This window comes from Sapajus apella, unplaced genomic scaffold, assembly GCF_009761245.1.
Source record: "Sapajus apella isolate SASKATOON/1434 unplaced genomic scaffold, GSC_monkey_1.0 scaffold107, whole genome shotgun sequence".
Lineage (NCBI taxonomy): Eukaryota > Metazoa > Chordata > Mammalia > Primates > Cebidae > Sapajus > Sapajus apella.
In genome coordinates this window covers 1,237,956-1,250,653 of record NW_022437047.1, presented here as the reverse complement: position 1 = coordinate 1,250,653, position 12,698 = coordinate 1,237,956, and the positions used below count along the sequence as shown (strand labels likewise).

The window sequence follows — 12,698 nt, the reverse complement described above, 5'->3', positions numbered from 1 at the left end:
CAAACAGAGATCAGGTCTCTCGGTGGTAAGACAGCCAGCCTCAATCCCAGGCCCCATAGCCTTTCGCTTGAGGTCAGGAGAAAGCCAGTGTGCCCCAACCCTCTGACTCTGGGCATGCAGGAGGGGGCCCAGGGACCAGGGTCTTGGGCAAAACCATGGTGCTGTCAAAGCTGTCCACACATCTCTCAGCTCTGTGTGGTTTCTATGGCCTGCTCTAGAGAGTCACGGCCTGGCACAGTGGCTCATGCTGGTAATTCCAGCACTTTGGAAGGCTGAAGCAGGAGGACTGCTTGAGGCCAGGAGTCCAAGACCAATCTGGGCAACATAACAAGACCCCATCTCTAAAAAACAAGCAAACAAAAAAAAGATAACATTAGCATGGTGGTATACACCTAGAATCCTTCCTACTCAGGAGGCCAAGGCAGGAGGATAGCTTAGTCCAGGGGGTTAAATCTTCAGTGAGCTAGGATCGCGCCCCTGCACTCCAGCTTAGGTGACAGATTGAAGCCCTTTCTTTAAAATAAATAAATAAGTAAAAATAAATAAATTTAAAAATGGAGAGTTGCCTTTTCTCTATACAACTTCGCATCCCAGGCCGGCCAGCCTGGAAGCATTTCCTGTGGTTTCAACTGGAGTGTGGGTAGAGGTATCCTCCAGCCAGCTGGAACCGAGGTGACAGATTTTGGTTGTCCCTTGGCACATGAACAGTGTCTAGACACCTCAGAAGATTGGGACACACTTTGCAGTCAGACAGACCTGGGTTCCTATCCCAGACCCAAAGTTTATGTGCCAAAGCTGGTGACATATCTGAGCCCCTCTCCGCCAGCGTTCTTGGAGACACTGCACTTCCCTTTCCCCACTGGGGGGATTTTATGAGACGGCAAATGTACACTCAGGTTTCCAGGAAGTGATGCTGTAGCATCTGACCCCTTCCACAGCCATCAGTGGGGCCTATCTTCTCAAGTCATGTTGCAGTTTAAAAAGTATTTTGCATCTAGAACTTTGTAGAGACTCTGTTCCCTGGTTGTAAAATGGAAATCACAATTTCACCCTCACACTTTACCCAGAGGCCAGAATGAACCCCCTTCAGTTCCTGAAGCACTTCCTGCTTGTGTTAGTCTGGGTCCTGCAAGAAGCAGACACCCAGATGGGATACAACGTGTGAAGACTTTATTAGGGAAATGTCCATGTGTGAGAAAATGCGGAGGGGGTGAGGAAAGGCTGGGAGAGCTGCCGCCAGGTCCAAGAGCAGGTCTGACCATGAGTGAAGGAAAGATGCCATGCAGTCTCAAGAAGGTTTGGCAAGGCTAAAGCTCAGGGTCAGGGCATGGCCCTTGTCCCCTGGGACATGCCTGCCATACTCAGTCCCTGGCTGGGAGCATAAATGCGCGGTGACATCAGAGTGTAGCAGCTGGAGTTCTGAAGGGTCTGCACTCCCACAGTGAGGTCTTCAGGGCACCCCTCACACGGCCACGCAGCATCCCTTCTCACGTGCCATGCTCCTGCCGACAGCACTCTTCTCCGCTCTTTGCCTGACGAATCCTGGCATGTCCAGTGAGTCTAAAAGCAGAGGCTTCTTTCTCCAGGCAGCCCTCTCTGATCTCTGCCCTCTTCCCTCGCCAGTCATTGACTGCCATGTGCTACAGTTATGCGGCAAATCCTCCGTTCTGACACTACACAGTGTGTCCTGCTGTCAGTTACCTACTCCCCAACCCCAGCTGGGCCTGGGCCTGGGACTGAGCCAGAGGTCACGAATGTGAATGAATGGTAAAGCTGGATAGATGCCCTCAGGGCTGGGAAGGGTATCTGGATTTGGGAGCGCTGATTCCACCAAGACAGGCCCTTGCCTGTCCCATGATGAAGTCCCCCAGCTCATATTAGTAGTTACAGGAAGGGCCTTGGCACCAACTGGTCAGAATGGCAGTAGACACGAGCAGATGTCTGCCCTGCCGCTGCCTCATCTCATATCCACGATACTGGGGCCCATGCTCTCCTGTGCCAGGAGATAGACAGGTACTCAGGGTCCCTCTTGATGCTGGCCCAGGAAAAACAGATCCAGGAAGCAGGTCTCCACATCAATAAGCAGGGAGACAGCATCACCAAGCATCCACTGCAAAAGGGACATCTGAGCTCATCTACTTGATAATCCCCGCTGGTGTGCCCCACTCACTCATTCCTGTCAATTGCCTCAACCATCCTGATCACCAGAGGAGGCTTCGGGGCACCCAGGGTCTCCTAAGCTGGTCACTCCTGGCAGTGAGTGGCCTTGCCTGTTGATGCTGTAGGCTGTACAGATTTTATCCTGTTATACACATGCCATGCATGACCTTATAAAAAGGCCAGGAGGCACCAACTCTAGCCTGACCCCATTACGCAGATGAGGAAACTAAGGCCCAAGGAGACAAAGGATACCTATTCAGAAGCACCAGGAATGAGGAAGTCTGGATCTCATCCCAGAAAGTAGCTGGGTCCACCATCCTGGAACATCTCAGCTCTGCTCCGAACCACCTCAGCACCCCGTCAACTTCAGCTCCACCTGGGCCTCCATCCGCAGAGCAGCTTCCCCGCCTCCCACCAAGACCGCGGCCTGGGCATCCCCACATCCCTCCTGATATTCTCTGCAAAGAATGAGCTCATCTCTCCAGCAGCCACCTCCACCTTCTCTGGTTTCCCATCATGGGAAGGCCTTGTTGGGGAAGGCATCACGCCGGAGTAGGATGTTCAGCTAATAAATATGTATGCGGGATTTTTATTACTTAATAGTTGTAAGGTTAATCGTTGTGGTGAACGCCTATATTTAATGTGTCAATGGAGCTGCAAAATGCCAAACTGAATAGCTTTAACACACATTAGTTCTACTTGTGAATCTACAAATAGGAACCTTGTCAGAAAAGCATTCAAACCGAGATCAGTATTGATTGTGGTCCTCGGGAAAGGCACTGGACTGTGACAGTTTAAAATGATAAATGTCTAGAGAATTATTTGCCCGTATTGATAAAAAGAAGCAGATATAAAGCTGACAGTCTCGGAGGAGGCAGCGCTGGTGAGTGTGGGCAGCACATCCAGCATGGTTAGGGGCTTGGAGCTAATCTCCCCTTTGATATGGAGAAGATCCCCAAGGGATCTGGCCCTGCCCTGTGCTGGGACTTGCAGTAATTACAAAGGAGGGGGCTCTCTGGGCATGCTCAGTCTGCTCCTGGGCTCCTGCCCCGGCCAACCCACTGTAATTTTGAAAGGGAGTCTTCTGCAGATACCCAAGCAACTTTCATTCGGTTGCCCCCTTCCTGCTCAGTAACCTTCTGAGGCTCACTAAGCAAGACTGTAGTCCTCAACCCAGCCTTAGAACTCTCATCCCAAATGGCACTGCGTCTCTTCCAACCTAACCACCCAAAGCTCACCCCCACAGAGTCTCTGCAGCAACAAGACTGGCAGGTGGCACCTCCCTCGAACACTTCCCTGAAGGCTTTACTCACATTCCCCGTCCATCGTAGCTGTGCGAAGCCAACCTGTTCTTTAGGACAACTCAACCCCCATGTTCTCTTCAGGTCTCCACTCCAATGCCACCTCCTCTAGAAGGTTCCCCCGGCTACCCTAGCTGGAAGAGCAGCCCCTGTCACTCTCAGTCTCCTTGCCCTGCTCTGATGTCTTCTGAGCCTGCATCGCCACCTGAATACATGCTACTATGCTGGTGAGGGTTTACCCATCTCCCCCAACCACAATGTACATGCCATAGGGAAGACACTCTAGCATATTCATCACTGTGAGCAGCGTCTGGCATGTGGAAGGTGCTAGATAAGCCTTTGTTGAGTGAGTGAGTGAATGAATGAATGAGTCCTTCAGGAAACCTTCCAAACAACCCCTAGCTCAGTGACTGTCCATTCCTTCTTTCTCTTTGAACTCACTCAGGGCCTTTCCTGTCTCTCACCACTCACGCCCCTGTTCAAAAACCATCCATGTTTCCCTATGGCCTAAGGACTGGGCTTGAACTCCTGAGGCTCACCTGCGAAACCACACCCCATCCGGGGCCACTCCCAGCCTCCACCTCTGCTCCTCCCTTCTGAATCTCAGGCTGGGTTTCTGCTACCCTCCTGCCATGCAGGACCTGGCCACGCTCTCTCTGCACACCATCTCAGGACTGAGGCTTCTGCAGACATCCTGTGTGACCCGAGTGTGGCTTCGTATCATGGTTGGCTCTCACTTACACAGCCAAGGACCTGTCCTATCCTGTCCCGACCCTGGGGCCTGGGCGGCACTGCAGAATCCAGTCTGTATCTGAGCTCTGCTTGTTTCACGGGGACCTTGGTCACGAGCCTAGTGGCAGGCACTCGTGTTCACATGTGCTTCCACATGGGAATGTAGTATCCAAAACGGTGTGCCCAGATACGACTTTAAAATCCCAGATCAGGGGGCTTGCTCCTCCCTGAGTTTTCTGTTCTCCTTTCCCTGTCCCTTCCCTCTGCGCACCCTTGTTTCACAAGATACCTGCTGCACAAGGGAGAGCAGAAGGCACCTGCGGGATGTCCTGGCTTTTGCTACCACAGGCGTAAATCTGTTAGAAGACGCAGAGGCTTTGCAGAGAAAGAAAGCAGGAGAGCCAGGCTCTTGGCAAGAAGCAGGGGATCTTGGAAAAAGCATGAATGTGGAAGTATTGCTCCCAGACCAAAAGGATTTCCCCAAGCTGGAGAGAGGAGAGAAGTGAAAGCTGTTCCTCAAGAAAGGGGCCCTGCCTTCTCTATTCCTGCTGAGCAGGAGCCCAGAGCAAAGGCTCCTGAGACCTCTGGGGGCCAAGGCTGGAAGCAGCCACAGAAAGGAGCCTTGTGCCACAGTCAGGGCTGGAAGGCATCAGAGAGCAGGGTGTACCCTGAAGGAGTTTTGCAGGCAGGGAGAGTGGAGGCTCCAGGGGCCTGAGGGATGATGCCCAGGAGACCCTCCCTCTGACTCGGGGGATGAGCCATGCCAGAGGGGGAATCTGAGAGGCAGGAGGACAACCCTAGAGGAGCTGAGGTGATGGGTTTCCATCAGCCCCACATAATGAATCGTGGAGGCAGCTGTGGGACAAGTGATTTGTGTTACCAGCTGAGTGAGAGGACTAAGATTCATGACCTCAGCAGTGGTACTGCTGCCTGCCCCACGGGTCTACATGCCCTGATGGCAGGTGCTGAGCTTCCTCCTCTCTGCCACTTTATACCTGCCCAGGTTGGTGCCAACACAATAGGCTGGACTTTGCCACAGCCAGACGGCCAGCTCCCTGCACTTTGGGAGATGTTTCTTGCCCACTTCTCATCAAGAAGGCATCTGTCACTAGTGGATCCCCAAGAAGAACCATGGGATGAAGACAGAGGGCACAGAACTGCTCACTGTCCCAGCAGGGGCTTCCAGGAGGGGCAGCAGGCAAGCCCCACACTGCACTCACTCTGAGGCCCCAAGATAAGGCCACGTGGGGAGAAGGAGCTGTCATGGACCCTCTTCCATGAGAACACCAGGGTCATCCCGTCCTGCTCCACATGCTCTTATCTGACACCACAAGCTTCTCCCTCATGCCTCCAGAAAGATCCTGACATTACCTAGATCCTGACATTACCTGAAGAGGCCTTGACCCATCCCAGAGTCAAACCACTCACTGTACAACGACAGGTGCCAAGGCCCAGAGAGGGCAAGCTGTTCATCCGACATCACACAGCCACTTAGCAGATCTGAGACCACACCCAGATCTCTTGCATCCTAGGAAGTTACTCCTTCTAGCACCCCGGGGTATCTTGCAAGAATTTATTTGTGCCTCTATGTAGCTGCCAGAACTCCACAGCCACAACGAGGGTCCTCTAGCTAATATACCTGCTGAGGGACATGTGGCCTCAACAGCAGTGATGAGAAGTGACTGACAGTCAGAGACACCTGAGGTCTAGGGCCACCTGTGGCATATCCCATGGCTGGGCCTCCAGGAGTCTGGAAGGCTGGTCTCCTCAAGTAGGAAGGGAGGGCCATAGACTAGGCCAACATGAATGGGGGCAGAGGAGGCATGCATGCATGATAAGAGAAGACTCCAGAATCCCACCACCCTATGGTCCTCCAGGAAGCTTGTTTTCAAATGTCTTTCACTGGGGCCTCTGCTTAGAGTCATCCCAAAAAGGACTGCACTATTAAAATAAATAGGTGACCCAGCAGCCCCAGCCTGGGCAGACTCTTTACGAGGTTACACTGTGGCTCAGTGGCAGGAACTGCACTTGAGCAAAGGATCCCCCAAGACAGCTTTAGCCTGCAACCAGGTGCTGTCCCAAGGCAAAGTTTTGAGAAGGAACTGAAAACCAGCACTCCTCGCAGGCAACATGCAGACTCTGAAGGGGGCTGCCCAGTGCTCTGTGAGACCGCAGTAGTGCCGTCCAGGAAGAGAGCTACCATCATCGTTTCTTTAAATGGCCACCTTCAGAGCCCTCGGCCTGGTTTGAAATAGTCACACACTCTGTAGAGCATGCCAGGAGCTGCTACCAAGGAGAATAGGCTGGGCTGGAGTCCAGCAGAGACCAGAGAGACACATTTGGCCAGCATGGCTTGGGTGTGCAGGGAGCTCTAGGGTAGTGGTGTTTCTGGGGTTCTGGGGTGATCAGATGGGCAAACTCACCCGGCCTGACCTCACCCTTCCCCAGGCCTGGGCTGACACAGATAGAAGGTCAGACACAAAAATGTTGCTTTTCTTTTTTTTTTTTTTTTGAGATAGTCTCGCTCTGATGCCAGGCTGGAGTGCAGTGACACAATCTTGGCTCACAGCAACCTCCACCTCCCAGGTCCAGGTGACTCTCCTGCCTCAGCCTCCCGAGTAGCTGGGATTACAGGCACGTGCCACCACGCCAAAAGGAGATTTCACCTAGAGATGGGGTTTCACCATGTTGACCAGGATGGTCTTGATCTCTTGATCTCGTGATCCACCCGCCTCAGCCTCCCAAAGTGCTGGGATTACAGGCATGAGCCACCATGCCTGGCCTTTTTTTTTAAATTTTTATTTTTTATGTATACCTTGGTTAAAGCCTCACCGCCAGCAGCACTGAGCCTCACACAGGGAGCACTGCATAAGCCAGACACCAGGTGTCAGGAGGCATCTAAAAGGTGATGAAAAGGAGGAGATATGGAAAAGCTCCAGAGTTTGGAAAGGACAGGAGTGGCCCCTCCAAACAAGGGGAAATGCTTTCAGCAGCTCCTCTCCCTGTGCTGTCCGTGACCAGGATCGCCTTAGAATACAGGGGCACAAAAGTTTCAAAGACTCAAGGTGGGGAACGAGGGACGCCTTGGAGCTTGAAGTGCCTGGCAAATGAGGCAGTGGAGACAGAGAGCCTTACAGTCACAATAGACAGGAGCCCCAACTCCAGGGGAAGGTGGGAGACTGCAGCGGGATCAGAGACAAATCGCCGGGAGTTTTCAAGAGGCTGGAGAAGGGGTCAGCAAGTGGCTGGGAGTTTTCAAGGGGTCAGCAAGTGAGAGGCCGCAGCAGCCTCCACTGACAGCCCAGGCACTTGATGGACTTCAGGAGGAGATGACCAGGCTTCATGTGGATCAGAGCCAGGGGGCTGGGCACCCCACTCAGAGCTGACAGCCAAGGAGGACTGGGGACCTAGAAGAAATCAGCTCCACTGGTTCAACACAGCACCCCCTGCCTGGGGCATTCCCAATGACTTGGAGCCCCAATGGGCCTGGGGAGATGGGCTGTGGGCAGTTTGCCCCTCGTCACTGCTTTGCCAGAGCCGTTCTTGCCCCTCTGCTTCTGACTCTGTGGCGTCCTCACACTCCCTCAAGTCACACTCCCTCTCTGCACAGATGCGACTATTTTTCTGGAGAGACTGAATTCAGCACAATAAAGCTGTTATGAAACAGACACTTGTTAAAGGACGTAGCAAAAGCTGGTTTTCCGAACCTGGTGCCTTTACCATACAAACACCGGAGGCTCTTCATGATCTTGGAGCCCAGTGGGGGTCCAGCGCTTCTGGAAGCAGGAAACAGTTCGTCGGTATAACCTTCCTTAGAAAGCTGAGTGTGGGACCGAGGACAGGAAGGCCACTGAGGTTGGAGTAAAGGAGGTGGGTCTCACCCCTGCCTACCCGCTTCCCTTTCCCCAACCCTGCCTGGGAACCCCAGGGTTCCACGAATCAGAGTCTGAAAACTGACAGATTTGTCCAATCCTCTCATTTTACAAATAAAAATAATGGGGCCACAGAGAGAAAAGGGAGCTCGTTCGAGACCACACAGCACTCCAGAGTTTGAGACCTAGAACACAGTAAGAAAGAAGGAGTCCTGGTCATTATTTTTCTAGTATGAGAATACTATGGCTCATCCAATTGGTGAACGGAGATCCCAGGAGCCCCCAAACAGTCTCAGGCAAGGTTCCTTCCCCTTGGAGAGGCTGCACGCCCTCCAGGAAAGAGAAATCCTCTTACTGCTGCAGAAACTGCTCTTCTCCTTCCTGGACTGCCTTCCTGGGTCTTTCCCTCCCTTTCTTCTCAACAGTCAGAGCAGATGCAGCCCCAAACAGTTCCCCAACGCAGGGCCCAGAGCCCTCACTCCCTGCCTCTAATTATCCTGTGATAGATGTTGGCGTTGCTGCTAAAGGTATCTGCGTGCAGTCTTTATGGTCATTTTCCAACAGCCCAGACCTTTTAAACTCTCTTGTGGGAGCAGGTTAAGATGATTATGCAGATGAATGGACCCCGGTGCAATATTATGTCAGCAATGGAGATGTAGGAGCTGCAAACGGGGCATGGTTACTGCCACGAGGAGGCTGCTGCAGCCGCCGCAGGACGAAGGGAAGTGCACGGGAACCCTGGGCTCTGAGAGCAGCCTCAGACACAACACATACTCACACACACTCCTCCTCAGCCTCTCTAGTTAGTTGTCTGGCTACAGTCAGACTCTGTTCCCATGGAAACGTGAAATGTCAACCGCGGCTGTTAGGATGCCAGGAAGACACAGGTCTGCTGGAAGGAGAAGCAGCCAGCACCCAGGGAGGTCCTGCTCTCCAGCTGGCTTGATGGGGCTGGGGAGAACCAAGTCAGACACAGAGCTAGACCCCAAAGGACAGCACAAAGAGCAGTCCTGGGTACCAGCAGGTTCCCATCAGTCGCAAGACAAGGGTGAGGTCAGCACACCATGGTGTTGATGCTGCAGTCCTCGGCACCTCCTAGAAACGGGCGACGCACGGGGCTCTGTGCTTCCCAGCAGGCAAAGCAGAGAAGAAGACACGGTTTCATTCAGCCTGGTTTCCACAGATAAAAAGAAATTCCCCTTTTCCTGGTTCTATGGGTGAGAGAAATGTCTCCCAACAATTTCCTTGGCACTCTCCCTCCTGCAAAAGACACAATAACTAGCTTCTTAGGTGCTACTTCTCCCGACATCCTGCCTTCAGCACCAGCCTATGGCGCCACACCGAAGCGGAGCTGGGCAGCAAGGCAGTGCTACCTGCAACAGAATACACGGCAAGGTTGGACTTAAAATGAAGGAAAACACAGGCTCTTCTGGGAGATGGATGGGCAGCACAGCCTTCTGGTCATCTCCTAGAAACAGGTTCTCCTTCTTCAGACTGTGGAGTTTATGGCTGTCATCTTAGAAGGGAACCAGTAGGGCAAACATCCTATGTTCCAAGCAGTGACTGTGGCTGATGTGTGTGGAGCACTGGAGAAAACGGATCCCAAGCAGTAAGACTTACAGCAGCAGGAGCATTGAACATGTGGGGAAACCAGGACAGGGTGAAATGCCAGGGGGCAGTGACGGAGAACCAGGACAGGGTGGGAAGCCAGGGGACAGTAACAGAGAACCAGGACAGGGTGGGAAGCCAGGGGACAGTGACGGGGGAACCAGGACAGGGTAGCCACTGCCTTTCCCATATAGATTCCTCCCGTGTCTGAGTTTAGGAGCTTAAGGAAGCCCAGGGCCTGTATCTTCTGAAGCCAGGAACTGGAAACAGACAGAAGTGGGTTCTTTCTTGGAATAGAAGCAGGGAATCAACACCAGCTAACATTGTCCCTCACCATGATTAGAAGCGCTCATTGTTCAAGCAGCCAGTGTCAGGCACTGTCCTGAGTCACATGCGTTAATCACACCTCCCCACGCCTCACAATAAGCCTGTGAGGAAGATGTAATTATCCCTATTTTATAGGTGGGGATACCGAGGCCTAGAGAAGCTGCATGACTTCCCCAGGGTCACCCAAGGTGCAAAGGGGCAGGCCTGGCACAGCGAGCCTGCATAGGAGCCCAATAGAACTAAATAATCTGTGTCAAATGGCCCAGCCTTTAGAGCCAAGCTCATCTGGACTGGAAATCCAACGTGGCTAGTTCCCTTACTGTGTGACTCCGGCCAAGTGACTTAACTGCTCTGAGCTTCAGGTCCTTCATCTGGAGGTTGATGTGAATTGTATCCATCCTCAAGAGTCGTTGTCAAGATGAGTGAGATTGTGCAACAAGTACCCCTAGACCCCCCACAGCAGGTGCCCACTAACTGCAAGAGAGGGTCGCACTCTGGGAAGGTGAGGGCCGCCCCTTTCTGGTGTATCCCCGTACCTGCAGGCTCTCTGAGGGCTGGCACAACATAAATAGGCACTGGAGAAATCGCTGGGGAACGAACGTGGGCTTTTTTCTTATTGAAAAGCAACATATGCTCATAGAACATGAGAATTGGAAACATGCATTTTTAAAATGTCACGCCAGAGTCCTACCTCCAAAAAAATAAACCCTGTTCTGCTTTTTCTTTTAGGTAAATTATTCGAGTCCTGTGAATTCTTCAGCCGAAGCCAAGATTTCTGCCCCTGACAAAGCAAGCCAGCTACTGTCCTGATGCTGGGGTCTCTCCTGTGGAAGCCCGTTGGCGTTAGGACTCAAAGGGAGCTGCCTCGTCCTCCGTCCTGCTCGGGTCTCTGCTGCACATCCATTATCCCTCACCTGCTCTGCTGCAATCAATATGGGAAGTCCTCCCCTCTCAGGAATGCTGGCGACTCAAGTGCTTGCAGCTTCAGAGCTGCCACCATATGAAGACAGTGTCCAACTAGACCCTTCAAAACAGAAGCCTTGGGGTGGAGGGAGGAGTGCCCAATAGCTTACTCTGAAACGTTTCTGGGAAGTTCTCCCTGCCGTGGCATGGTCCCCAGGACCTTTCATGACCTGCTCCCTGCCTGTCCCTCACCTCTTCCTGTCACGTCATCTCCTCTATGCTCCAGTCACACCCAGCATCTTTGCACTCAGCCCCCGCCTTCATGTTTTATTCCCTCAACATAAAATGTTCTTCTTGTGTCTGAGTGGCAAACTCATGCTCATCCTTCAAGGTCCCACTCAGAACCACCTCTTCCAAGCCAGGAAGCTTCCCCTAAACCCCCAAAGTTGGTGGATTGGCCCTGCCCTCTGTTTCCACATCCCTGAATTTGCCCCCACTACAGCGCAGCCACCCTAGTATCACGGCCTGGGCACTTGGCAGAGCAGGAGCTCCTGGTAGGTGTGGGATGGCGGTTGGCACTTATTGGAGAATTCTGCCGCCTCTCAGTGAGTGCAGTGGGAGCTGTCACATGTCTATGCCTCCCACGGTTTAGAGCAGGGCCTGGGACAGAGTCAGACTCACTGAATGTCCAGGGTAGGAAAGTAAGGAGGACATAATGGGGAAGCTGAGTGGGACCCTCCTATGGGTCTGGGGTTGGCTACGTGGGCCCACAGTGGGATAGACATCATGTCCATGCTGAGAAAGCTGTTGACAAGCAGGGCCAGCCAGCTTTCTATGGGACAAACACCAACTGCTCTATGCTTCATCTCACTCCATCCCCATCTAGAAACACTTAGGAAAGGCAAGAGAGAAAGCTGCTGAGTCGTATGGCCTTGCGCAAGGGCGGAATTCATGGTGAGAAAAATGCTCTCCTCCCTTAAGCCAAGCAGGAGAAAGACCTCCAGGAGAATCAGGCCTAGAGACAGGGCTGCCCCCAGGAAAAGGAGATCAGCACCTCCCCACCCCAGCTGGACCTAGCTGAATGCAGAAGTGGGAGGCACGGCCTGGGGGAAGGCAGAGCATACGCCCCTGGAATGTGAACATAGGAAGTGGTGCCTTCTCCTCTGGCAGTCTCTGCAGGAAGGAGGCTGCAGCTTGCCGTAGAGACCTGCACTTGCAAAATGAGGAGGGACCAGCACTTCCAGGGCTGGGGATAGGATGAGAGATCTCTAACCCCATTCTTCCTGGCTTTCCTAAGCCCTGATGAGCACAGAGAGGACCTTGGGACTCCACATATACAAGCATAGACATTAGAGCTAGGGCAGGAGCTGCGGGCTGCCCAGGTGGCTGCCACTCAGATGAGGTCCTTCCTGGGGGCATACCCAGAATGACGGAGGCAAGGTGGAGCTGGACACTACCCCTGGAGAACCACACTTGCCTTCTGCATGGAGACTACCAATAGAGAGGGGCCACCCCTGGGACGGGCAGACGCAGCCTTATCCAGCCCAAGCCAAAGCTGTCCATCTTACTGGGACGAGGTGAGTGAAGCAAGATGGTCTCCACCTTCCCTTCCTGGAAAAGCCAAGAAAGGAGGAAGAAGAGTGGCCTCAAAAATGAAAAGGCCGTTTCTCCTTCCCCACTCCAAGGAGACAGGTTTGATGCAATGGTGAGATGGCTGTTTCATGTCAGACCAGAGAAGGTTTTGGTAAGTGAAAGTGGCCAGAAGTTAAGGGACAAGAGGAATCAGCAGAGCGAG

The 12,698-nt window shown here is 53.0% G+C and overlaps 1 non-coding gene across 1 annotated transcript; it reads right to left on the bottom strand.

The window, feature by feature from the left end:
- Positions 1-7,116: 7,116 nt before the first annotated feature.
- LOC116537223 lies at positions 7,117-7,234 on the bottom strand. The gene has a single exon (XR_004263027.1). It is a non-coding gene; the product is annotated as a small nucleolar RNA SNORA71 (small nucleolar RNA).
- Between the last annotated feature and the right edge of the window lie 5,464 nt (positions 7,235-12,698).